The 12,689-nt window shown below is 41.9% G+C and overlaps 1 protein-coding gene and 1 long non-coding RNA gene across 2 annotated transcripts in view; both read left to right on the top strand.

Moving 5' to 3' along the window:
• MAN1A2 (mannosidase alpha class 1A member 2) overlaps positions 1–12,689 on the top strand; it is a 136,853-nt gene that overhangs the window by 4,088 nt on the left and 120,076 nt on the right. The gene's annotated exons all lie outside the window — the stretch shown is intronic.
• On the top strand, positions 1,432–12,060 carry LOC128089835 (uncharacterized). Its single transcript, XR_008210701.1, has 2 exons — positions 1,432–6,630; positions 10,908–12,060. It is a non-coding gene; the product is annotated as an uncharacterized LOC128089835 (long non-coding RNA).

The following is a 12,689-nucleotide window of genomic DNA, read 5'->3' as shown; positions in this document are numbered from 1 at the left end:
AGAGGATGGTGACACACTGGAACAGGTTGCCCAAAGAGGTTGTGGATGCCCCATCCCTGGGGGCATTCAAGGGCAGGCTGGATGTGGCTCTGGACAGCCTGGTCTACTAGTTGAAACTAGATGATATGGTCCTTTTCAACCCAGGCCATTCTATGATTCTCTGATTCTTTGTTCTTGATTTCTGATTACTTCTAAAGGGCAGTAGCTGCTACTGCTGTACTTCTCAGTGGTGTAAGCAATAAAAGTGATTGTGAGGAACTTCTTTATGCATTGAAATCCTGCTACTGTTCTTAATTTGAAAGACTTAATGTGGTTCCTTTGGCTTCCCTTACCTTCTGTGGTCTATGTGGCTTAATTAGACATATAAGTGGGTAGAGGAGTAAACTTAACCTTTATTACTCAGTGTGATTTGTGTCTCTTGTCATCCTCTTCCTTGCCATCGAGAAATAGGTGCATAAAGCCAACTTCTGCTCTTCTCCCCCTATGTGTACTTGAGACACAGGTCATTAATGCAGTTACAGGTATTGAATGTTGTGATTCAGAGAACTTGCTTTTCCCTTGAAAATTCAGAAGCAGCTGCGGCCTCTGGGACTAAAGTCATAGTCCATCCACAGAATCACAGAATCACAGAATCACCTGGGTTGGAAGGGACCTCAAGGATCATGTAGTTCCAACCCCTCTGCCTAGCAGGGCCACCAAATGTACACATTCAGATCAGGTTGCCCAGGACCCCGTCCAACCTGGCCTTGAACACGACCAAGGACGGGGCATCCACAACCTCCCTGGGCAGCCTGTTCCAGGGCCTAACTACTCTCCTTGTGAAGAACTTACCCCTAACATCCAACCTAAATCTTTCCTCCTTCAACTTGGATCCATTTCCCCTAGTCCTGCTGTTGTCAGCCCTTCTGAAGAGTTTACTCCCCTCCTGGGTGTAGGTTCCCTTCAGGTATTGATAGGCTGCAATGAGGTCACCCCGCAGCCTTCTCTTCTCCAGGCTGAACAAGCCCAATTCCCTCAGCCTGTCCTCATAGGGGAGGTGCTCCAGCCCCCTGATCATCTTAGTCGCCCTCCTCTGGACCCTTTCCAAGATCTCTATGTCTTTCTTGTACTGAGGGCTCCACACCTGGACACAGTACTCCAGGTGGGGCCTCACAAGAGCCGAGTAGAGAGGGACAATCACCTCCCTCTCCCTGCTGACCACCCCTCTCCTGATGGAGCCCAGGATCCCATTTGCCTTTCGAGCTGCCAGAGCGCACTGCTGGCTCATGTTCAGTCTCTCGTCCATCAGGACTCCGAGGTCCTTCTCTGCCGAGCTGCTCTCAAGGACCACTCCTCCCAGCCTGTACGGGTGCCTGGGGTTCTTCCGGCCCAAATGCAAAACCTTGCACTTTGCCGTGTTGAACCTCATTAGGTTCACCCGAGCCCAGCCCATCCAGTTTCTCTTTACATGATGCTGAGCCTGTTGTCAGAACACATTGTGTAATGTTTCTACAGTATGGGAGTCAAGTGCAAGCTGAGGTGCTTTGTAGAGAAGAGAGGGCTCCCGGGGTGCAGGAGATGCAGGTCTTCCTGGTGACCCTGATGGAGCTGAAGAGCACAGGAAGAGTGAATTCCAGGTTAGGGGTCAGAAACATCTGTATTTCTAGCACAGAGAAGTTCTGTCTTCTCTGTCTTAACTAATAAAAGTTTTGCAAGAATGCAACTTTTGCTACTTTTTTTCAGTTGGAGCTTTTAATAGCCAGTGTTGAGAAGTGATGCTGGTGTTTGGAGACTTCCAGAAGTCTGTTTTCTTTAGATTTCTTCCCCCTTATAGCCTTAAACTTGATTTTTTCCTGAAGTTATACTGTGCGGTGGGAGAAGAGGTCCCCTCTTGTCTTATTTTGCAAGGTTGTGCTGAAATAAATGCATGTAGTAGGCTGAGAAATGCTTTCATCTTTGAATTACAAAATGCAAATTCTAGACCATCTGTATAGATGTCCTTCCTCCGCTCCCCCCCATCTGCTTAACAGCCTACATCAGATGTAGAATATTTCTTCGAGTTATCATGCTGTACTCCAGTTTGACAAAGCATTTCTTGCACCATGGAAGAGAGTTGAGAGCTTATTCTGCAGTTCTTATCCTTAAAAAGAAAGAAACAACACATTTTCTGTATTATCTATGCTTTGTATGCATCCTGGAAAATGATTAGGCGTGGGAAAACTGCAGAAAGCCTGCTTGCTGGATGTAGGCCAACTAGTGGGTGGGAGGCAGCAGCACTTTGGAATTTCATAGATGGAAATCTCCGAAGAATTGTAATGTGAATGTGGCTTTATGGCGTTTGCAGTGGTATAGGCAGTAGTAAGCAATGTGAGCATGGTGTGCCCAGAGAGTTCTTGCTTTTTTTTTTTTTTTTTTTTTTTTTTTTGTGACTACAATATATTAAATACAAATATTTCAGTGTTTCTCTGCTAGAAGTTGTAGGCTGTTGCTTCCTTAAAGCAAGTGTATGTAAATTTAATTACACCAAGACGTCACCAAATTTGTATGTGTGCATGATTTTGAAGCAATGGAATGGAATCTTAATATTGGCAAAAAAGAGGGAAGACCTTGGAAAATTTTACTGCTCTTTTTATCTTACTGCTTTCAGTTTAAGTAAGGGAAAGTTTGGCATTGCTCTGTACATGAAATGTTTGAGCACTACAGCATCGTATTTTCAGTTGATAATCCTTTTAGGAAGATTTCATTAATTCATAACTTATCTCTGAAATTTTGTGGAAGTATATGTTAATATTTTGCCTTAGAGATGGTTAGAATTTTTTTTTCCCCCTTTTTAAGTTCTTCCCCCAAGAAGCCTCTAAACTCCGAAATGTGATCAGGATCTACTTCACCATCCTGTACTGTTATTGTTATTTGAATGTTCAGAGACATTTGGTCTGATGCTTAGAGAGTTACTTCTCACAGCAAAGACAAAGTAGGAACTACAATGCACATGTTTATAGCTTGTGGGATTTGTTCTTTTGCCTTTATTTCCAGTTGTGGAGTCAAGTGAATGCTATAACATGTCTTAATTTGGCACTTCAACACTTCATTACTAAAATTTAGAGGGTGTTTTTGAAAGCTAATTGTTTTAGAAAACAGGAGTGTTCAACAAGCTAAAACTTGGGCAATGGGAGAAATAAATATCCCTTCCACACCTCCTTGAACTTTGAAATGAAAAGTCTGAGGGCTCTAAATGCCGCATATGATTTTAGCTTTTTCAAAGCGCCTGCGTTTACAATGTAATTGTATCCCTCTGATTTGATCTATATGACTTCTGTCTTTGAATTTTAGAATTCAACCAATAGCTTTTATTTTTTAGTACCTGACCAGGTTTATTGATGTTTCCAAAACATTTTGAGAAGATACACTATAGGCTATTTGTTAACCTTCTGTTCTATGTTGGAAGCTGTTCTTTAAGGCATCTAGCTTTTGGTCTTAAGCAAGTAATGTGTGTAACATTGTGCTGTAGGTTTACCTGTAGTGTTGACTCTCTTCTTTTGTTCAATCTTTTTTTCTATGGGAAGCAGATCAAAATAAATATCTATTTACTTGTGCATATCTAATTGCTAATTGTATGAAAGAGAGACTGTAATTAGAGACAGTGTTGAAAGGAAGAGCCCAAGAATCACCCATGAAGCCTGATTAGTTGTTGGTCAGTCTGTCTGGATGTGTTATAATGGTTGTAGGCAACATTGGTCCAGATAGCTGAAGGATACTAGCACATAAAGTGCTGGGCTATTTAAGTTCTGCTCCTTGCAGCGTTTGTTTGTCCAGATGCTGATTCTTATTTATGTTTCTGCCTTGTTGCCTTCAGTTTTTTGAATGTTTTTAAAGACGCTGACTCATGAACTAGATTACCTTGTAATATGGTATTCAGCTTAGTTTGATTAATATTTTATGTGCGTTCTTTTACTTGTTAGTTACCTTTTAAGCCACTGGAGGATGTTGTAAATGCTTCTCCAGCCTCTTGCCACGGCATCTCTGCTGAAGGTTACAGTGGACAGGGAGAAAGTCTGAGGTTTTCACCTGGCTTAATGTTATGCAGCCTGCTAAATATGCTGTAAACAAAGTTGTTTACAGCTTTAAGGGAGCACGTATGATGAAAGTATTTCCTTGCTGCAAAAAGACTTAAGAGCTCTTAAATATGATTATTAACAACTGCAAGAAAAAACGGTAATTCTCACATTTAATGTATGCTGTTAGCAACCAGCAAGGCATTGATAAGATCATGTTCATCACCGTTCAGGTTTAGCACTGTTTGTAGGCTAGAAAGGCATGTGAGGTTTACACAGGCAGGCTGCTTGGGAATGTTCTCCTTCTCCTTACTGCCTTTCTCCTGAAACTGGTGGCATGTTCAGACATCTGAAGTGTACAGTCAGGCCACTTATAGGCAGATGACTGTCAGTGAGTCACACTAATCCATTTCACTTTCTTGTGATACAATAAAGGGTAATTGCAAGGGTGAGGAAGCGACCTCATTTGTGAGAGAGGCATATCTCTTTAGTCTTGGGAATGGGAAGATCACGTTTGCTGTGTTAAGAGTAACTTAGAGAATATGCCATTTCCTCAGCATATTTTTCATGTTGCTATTATCTCCAGGAATTTACTGCATTTTCAGTATTTGCTATTTTCATTATAGAAGTCAGGGATGCTGCTTTTGCTCCAGAATACTTGCATTCTTACTGTAGTGCATGTAACGTTTAATGCAGATCTGTCTTTCTGGACCACGAGCTTCCTGCTTGTTTTCACTGTTTTCATTGCTTTGTGGAATTAGATATTATTGATGCTTTCAAATTAAGCTTGAAACAACACCTGCCACTAAACACCTAACCTTAATCTGAACTTGTGTGGGGTGGGAAAAGTCATGGGAGTGTGGTTTCTGAGGAAATAAGGAAGTTACCTTTCCTAGATAAGATATAGTCTCTTCTACCCCATCAGCCCTGTGTGGTACAGAGCCCCAGAAGTCTCGATTCTGTTGAATCCATGTTCTGCAGTCACGTTTTCTGGTATATAAATTCAGATGATCTTTTATTCTATATTCAGATGAACTTTTCTGCTGTTTTGGGAGATCAGAATACAAGAGCATAGGTCAAAATCTATGGAGATAAGAAATGGGGGATTCTGAACAAACATTAGTGGAGAAAATAATCTAGTGCATTAATACAATTTACTTAGATTTGCAGAATTTCACGGAATATTTTGTAAGTCTTTGTAAAACATTTGTGAGAAAAAATGGTGTGAACTAATTTGACAGAGAACCATGTTTCTAGTGACCTTTTAAATCTTTTGTTAATCAGGTTTATCTTGAAAGCACTGAAGACTGTTTTACTCTAAACATAATAATTGCAGATGATATGAGTATGTCTGTTTTCCCAGTGCTGTAATTGCAAATCCTTAGTCTCCTAAAGGCACCTGTTTTGCTGTCATCAATTTCTATTTGAGTGGAAAATGTTATCCAAATTATTAAATATCTCTTGGATTGAATCCTGAGCTGCAGTATACTATGATCTGGAGAAGAAAGTGCAGCAGAAGAATAAATAGTCTTCTCCATCATAGAACTTGGATTTTACAAAGGGGTAGCTTCATACAGTTAATTCAAGCTTGTATATTTTCTGAATAATTTCACATTCTAGACATTGAAATCCATGGCTGTTTAATGTCTTAATGAAATCTTTGAGGAAGCTACATTCCTGTCAACAGGGAAGTTGAAACAAAGGAGAGATTTTGCGGTTTATGAATTAAACAATTTTTTAAACTATATCCCTGTATCTAATACATTGCTCTATTTTAAATCAGTTATTAATCTGAGCTGTTACATATTGACATTAAACAGTTTAAACCAGCTAAGTTGCATCTACTAATTATACTAAATGAATCAGATCAGTAAGATGAGAATTTTGCCTAGTATAAACATCTTGTTTGTATGGAGGACTAGTAATTAACACTGTCGGATTGGAACTTAAGAGTTATTGCAATGCAGGAATATTCTTAATAGTGATTTGTTTGTTTGCTTTGAGTTTTCTATCTTCATCCTGAGACTGATACCTGTGGAAGCCTGCCAAGCTTTGTGTTGATCTCTGATACTAGGGCTGCTTTGAAAGTAATGCCTCCTATTTTGGCCAGTGGCATGCTGAGAGTGTTTTATAGTTCAGAATGAGCTCCATCAAATCTTGTTGTTATGCTCTTTGTATCTTTTATAGTTATATAAAGTATATAACTATACTTATAGTTTTATAGTTTTTATAGGAGGCATTATGTTCAGAATCATCTAGTATGTAAACTGCTCTATGATAATCAATTGGTAACCAGTTGTTGCCATTGTCACTTCAGTACTCGTGTGTGGAACTTTCAAACACAGCTAATGAGGTGATTGATAATTGTATTGGGAGTTTTTACGAAGAACTTCCACTGTAAATTATAAATTTGTTGCAGCTTTTTGGCCCTCAAGATCTTAAACGGAATGGGAATAATTCCAAGTGTCATGGTTTTGTGTTTTTTGGTTTTCGGTATTCCACATCATAACATCATGTGGGGCACTGGGACTTTAACTGAGTACCTGCCCAGAAGAGAAGAACTACATTCCCCAGGGGACTTGGCGGTCAGGGAGAGGAGGTTCAACTCCTGGCAAGGGCACCTGATGTGCTCTTTCTCGCCTACCCTTCCTCGTGGGCGCTGCTCGTTCTTCCTGCTGATCACCTGGACTGCGCATCTCACCTCAGCGTTGTGGTGAGGCCTATCCACCTTTTGGACATTCTCTCTCTCATTATATTTGATTTATTAGCTTCAATTCTGATTATATTGTATTATAGTGTGTTATCTTGCATTCCGATAATATATTTAGTAAATGAGTTTGTTTCTCCTCAGATCGGTGCCACTGTTTTTAATTATTTTGGGGTTCCCTGTTTCCCTTTTTCCGGAGGCGCGGATCTGTGGATCCCTCTGCCCTGCTCGTCACGAAACCGGGCCGAACCAGACCGTAAACCTTGACATTCTTGGTGGAGAATGCGGGCAAAGCTGCTTTTTAGATTTCTAGAACGAATCTCTCTCTGCTCTCGGAGAGCTTCGTTGGGAAAGTTTATCTTTTTCACCGGTGCTCACTGAAAACTTGACCTTGAAAGTCTAGGCATTCTGCCAGTGTTCTGGGATATTTGCAGACTTTGAGCACTGCTATCTTGCTTCTGTAAAGAGAGAAAAAACATAATGATTCTGCTTTCTCTTTTAAACCTGTTTGCAGAGGGAGCTGCTAATTTCATAGAACTTAGGATTTTTAAGCAGGCTCCCAGTCTCTCCTTTGAATCCTTTACACAGTTTTTGAATGCTCACCTGATCGCATTGTTAATCTCCCTGAATTTACTGTTCATCATTTCAGTCAGTTTTTGTATTTATTGTATTTTGAGGAAGCCTTCCCCAAAACCAGAGAATACTGAATGGCAGGGAGTGTGGAGAGGCTTGGGAGAGATTTTAGAGAGATGGACATCTTCGGTGTCATGGAACTTTACTCCTGAACACCTGAAAGACCCTGAGAGCTTAAGCATTTATTTGAGACAGGAATGTTGCGGCTCAGGCAGATCTGAGGAGGCACAAATGGTTTGGGGCCTGGCTAATGCTTATCGAGCCTTATTCAACAGTATCCTAAAGAGGGAGAGAGTTTGTGAAATTGAGAGTGTCTGAGAGCTGAAAGGGAGAATCTCCGAGCTGAGCGAGAGAGTCTCCAGGTTGAGAGAAAAGACCTCCAATCTGAGAGGGATATCCTCAGGTCTGAGAGAGATGCCCTCCAAATCGAGAGAGACTCCCTGCAATCCCAAAGAGAGAGTCTCCAGGCTGAAAAGGAGAGTTTCCAGGAGAGACTCCGAGCCAAGAGGGAGAATCTCCAGGTCCAGAGAGAGAGTCTTCTAGTTGAGAAACAGAGTCTCCAAATCCAAAGAAAGAGTCTCCAAGGCGAGACAGAGAATCTCTGGGTTGAGAAAGAGAGTCTCCTAGCCAGGAGAGAGAATCTCAAAACCTGGCAAGAGTGTCTCTGAGCTGAGGAAGAAAATCTCCAAGCCAAAGGGGAGAATCTCCGAGCTGAGAGAAGGAATCTCCAATCTCGACAAGATGCCTTCGAATCTGAGCGAGACTCCCTCTAATCCAAACTCGACACCATCTAATCTGAACTAAATAGTCGAACAAGACAGGCTCCAAGCAGAACTAGAGGGTGATTGTGTTGGAACTGACCAACCCGATCAACCACAGGAGGCACCACAATTGATGTCAGTCGCCCCCGTCAGAGGACGGAAAACGAAACAAATCTTGACTCAGTTAGAACAGAAGAAAGAGGAGGAAAGAGGTCCAGAGGAGTGGCTCCAAGGTCTAGGAGAAGCACCCCTGAGTCCAGGGGAGGGGCCCTCAGTAAGACCATGGTTACCAACGCCTACGAGGGCAACAGGAAGTCCTGACAGAGGAAGAGGTGAGCAAGATATTGTTACCCTTGTTGATCGATCTCTGAAAATGAATGAAATTCAAAGTCTGAGAAAAGACTTCTCACGTCACCCAGATGAGCCTATTGCCACTTGGTTACTTTGATGTTGGGCCAACAGGGCCAACAATGTGTGGCTAGATAGTAGAGAAGCTCGCCAGCTGGGTGGCATTGCTAGGGACTCAGCCATTGACAGAGGTGTTGGGATGTGCTAGAAGCAGGCCTTCACCCTCTGGAAGCAGATGTTGTTAGCCGTAAAAGAAAGATACCCCTTCAAAGATGATCTGATGCCTGAGAAAAAGAAATGGACTGATATAGAAAAAGGCATCAGTTATTTGAGAGAATATGCTGTGGTGGAAATGCTACATAGCCCTGATTTCATTCCTGATGATCCAGACCAAGAGCATGATCCTGAGAGAGTCAGGTGTACACCGAACATGTGGTGTACATTCACAAAGACTGCACCAGAAAGGTACGCCAGTACATTTGCAGCAATGTATGGCAGAGGGGAAAGAAGACCCCTTATAAATGAACTCATAAATAAACTTCAAGACTTTGAGTTACATTTAAGCCCTCTACGAGTTTGTGTTTCAGCCATTGCAAAGGTAGCTGGAAAGCTGAACAGAATGGAGAGCAAACAAGAAGATATCATAGACAAACTGTCTACTTGCCTAATGCTAATAGATCCATGGTGGTAACAGATACATCCAGTGGAGATCAGAATTCCCAAGGCAGCCTACTGGAGGGACTGATCAACTTGGTTTCCTTCCAGCCGGTGTCATCCAACGTCTCAGCTATCAAAAGGAGACGTCCTCCTGCTCGAGCAACTGACAACAGTAAGACCGAGTCACGTTTTGCCTTGTGGCATTACCTACGTGACCATGGAGAAGATATGAAGAAGTGGCATAAGCAACCTACTCCTGCACTTCAAGCACGGGTAAAAGAATTACAAGACAAATCAACCACCAAGGTGAACTTCTCCAAAAAGGTGATTGCTCCAGTTGCTGCAGACAATGGAGGTAACAAACAGAGGGGCCCTGCCCCCAGCCGGGGGGGGGAAAGGGATAATAGAGTATATTGGACTGTGTGGATTAGATGGCTTGGCACATCAGAACCACAGAAATATAAGGCCATGGTGGACACTGGTGCTCAGTGCACCCTAATGCCCTTGAGTCACCAAGGGACAAAATCAGTTTATATTCATGGGGTGACTGGGGGTTCCCAAGAGCTGACTGTTGGAGGCCGAAATCAGCCTCACTGGTAAAGACTGGAAAAAGCATCCTATCGTGACTGGTCCAGGGGCCCCATGTACACTTGGTATTGATTACCTCAGAAGGGGATATTTTAAGGATCCCAAAGGGTATCGATGGGCCTTTGCAATAGCTGCTGTAGACACAGAAGGTATTAAGCAGCTGTCTGTTCTGCGTGGCCTATCAGAAGATCCGTCTGCTGTGGGGTTGCTACGAGTGAAAGAGCAACAGGTACCGATAGCTACAAAAATGGTGCACAGGCAGCAGTACCGCACCAACAGGGATTCCTTGCTTCCCATTCATAAGTTGATTCGTCAACTAGAGAGTCAGGGAGTGATCAGCAAAACTCACTCACCTTTTAACAGCCCCATATGGCCAGTGCGTAAAGCCAGTGGAGAATGCAGGCTGACTGTGGACTACTGTGGCCTGAATGAAGTCACACCCCCACTGAGTGCTGCTGTGCCAGATATGTTACAACTCCAATATGAACTGGAGTCAAAAGCAGCCAAATGGTATGCCACTATTGACATTGCTAATGCCTTTTTCTCCATTCCTTTGGCCAAAGAATCTAGGCCACAGTTTGCTTTCACATGGAGGGGCGTTTCAGTATACCTAGAACCGTTTGCCCCAGGAGTGGAAACACAGCCCAACCATTTGCCATAGGCTGATCCAAGCTGCACTGAAACAGGGAGGTGCTCCTGAACACTTACAGTACATTGATGACATCATTGTGTGGGGCAACACAGCAAAGGAAGTTTTTGAGAAAGGAGAGCAAATAATCCAGATCCTTCTGTGTGCTGGTTTCGCTATTAAGCAAAGCAAAGTGAAAGGACCTGCCCAGGGACCTGGGTCCAGCTGATGAGTGATGCAGAGAAACGAGGATGTTCAGTGTGTACCACAAGGGAATTTGATGTTTGGGGGAGTGCAGTCAGTAATTCCATACATATATATAAGTTTGTGTGTGCATGTTTTTTTAATGTTTGGCAATTATTGTTTGTTTATATATATATTAAGCATGATGTACTGATGTAGAATAAGGAGTGGAATGTCATGGTTTTGTGATTTTTGGTTTTCGGTATTCCACATCATAACATCATGTGGGGCACTGGGACTTTAACTGAGTACCTGCCCAGAAGAGAAGAAGAACTACATTCCCCAGGGGACTTGGTGGTCAGGGAGGGGAGGTTCAACTCCTGGCAAGGTCACCTGATGTGCTCTTTCTCGCCTACCTTTCGTCGTGGGCGCTGCTCGTTCTCCCTGCTGATCACCTGGACTGCGCATCTCACCTCAGCGTTGTGGTGAGGCCTATCCACCTTTTGGACATTCTCTCTCTCATTATATTTGATTTATTAGCTTCAATTCTGATTATATTGTATTATAGTGTGTTATCTTGCATTCCGATAATATATTTAGTAAATGAGTTTGTTTCTCCTCAGATCGGTGCCACTGTTTTTAATTATTTTGGGGTTCCCTGTTTCCCTTTTTCCGGAGGCGTGGATCTGTGGATCCCTCTGCCCTGCTTGTCACGGAACTGGGCCGAACCAGACCGTAAACAGTTGACACCAAGAATTCATGGAAAAAAAAAAAAAGAGTCTTTGACAACAAACCAAAGCTAACCAAACTGGTGGAATGGAACCTGAAATCACTCTAGCTTTTACACAGCCTTGTGTTGGCACTGCAGCAGTTGATGGCTGCTTGCTGGCTAGAGCAGGTTTTGGGAACAGTTTACTGATGCACAAAGTAAAATCTAATGGTGATTTTTATTCCTGTGTGTGTTTCTGAACAAACAGAAATTGAAATTCACTATCGCTTCTGCATGTGAACCCCAGGCGCCTGGTTTACTGTGTTTTTTAATGTATCTGTAATTTCATATGTTTACTTTTTTTATAAATGACTTGATCACTAATTTTATTCAGATGGATGCGCTATTGTAGTTATACTTAGCAGTTTGCTTGACAGCCCTTTTCCCCTCCTTAAATGTGATTTACCCAGAATAGCATCTGGCCGTCACACTACAGTGGAACTAGATCATCCAGTCTACTGCTATTACAAAGAAAAATGAGGCTTGACACATTTGTGTCAATTTGGCTAGATCCCTGACTGATTATGCTCAATGAAATATGTGACGTTTCAAGTGGTCGTGTAATGTGCAGGAGCACTTGCAGGAGGAACATCGGGTGCTGCAAAGGAAATGCCACCTTTACTGGTTCTGAATGGCTCAAGTACTGCCATGAGTTACCTGATCAATTCTCGGTTCTTGTCCATTAAGGTATAAAGCAGTGCAAATTAAAAAAAAAAAAAAAAAAAAAAAAAAAAAATATATATATATATATAATATTTTATTTTTGTATTTTTTTAAATTGCTGAGGGTGATCCTGCAGAAATCTAAAATGCAGTTGAATTTAAAAGGAAGAAAGTCATTTCCTTGTTTTTGTTTTTGTTTTTTTTCCTATAACAGTTTTATTCAGCAAGTAAACTAGCAACCACCTCCAGTTCTAAAGTGAAGTGTGTAACTTTTGAGTAAGTCATAATTACTATGCCTTGGTTCCAGGAGGTCCTGGTTTGTTTTGAATCTTGCTGGCTTCATAGCATGAATTTTTTAGAAAAAAGCGAACTATGTAATGTTGTCTAATATTCTACTAAATGGAAAATGCAGAAACATAAAAGATTTTAAATACTCCCTAAATCTGATACATTGTTCTGTTTTTTTTTTTTTCCATCCGCCCTATTTCCACTCCTAAGGATAAATTCTGGATCTTGTAAAAACCCTAAGTCAGGCTCTTCCACTGTACCATGAGACATTGATTTAAGATGTGTCAGACACAGCCTCACCTTTCCAGCTTTCAGGTGGATTCAGTCACGGTTAACATAGAATGTCTTCTGAGATTTCAAAAACTTTATAATGGCCTCATGTTTTGCCAAGGGAGATTCAGTTTGGGTGTACTGCTTTTTCCAGAAGAGTGGTC

This window comes from Tympanuchus pallidicinctus, unplaced genomic scaffold (assembly GCF_026119805.1).
Source record: "Tympanuchus pallidicinctus isolate F22 unplaced genomic scaffold, pur_lepc_1.0 scaffold40, whole genome shotgun sequence".
NCBI classification, from domain to species: domain Eukaryota; kingdom Metazoa; phylum Chordata; class Aves; order Galliformes; family Phasianidae; genus Tympanuchus; species Tympanuchus pallidicinctus.
The sequence above is the reverse complement of the archived record's forward strand: the minus strand, read 5'-3'. Positions and strand labels throughout refer to the sequence as shown.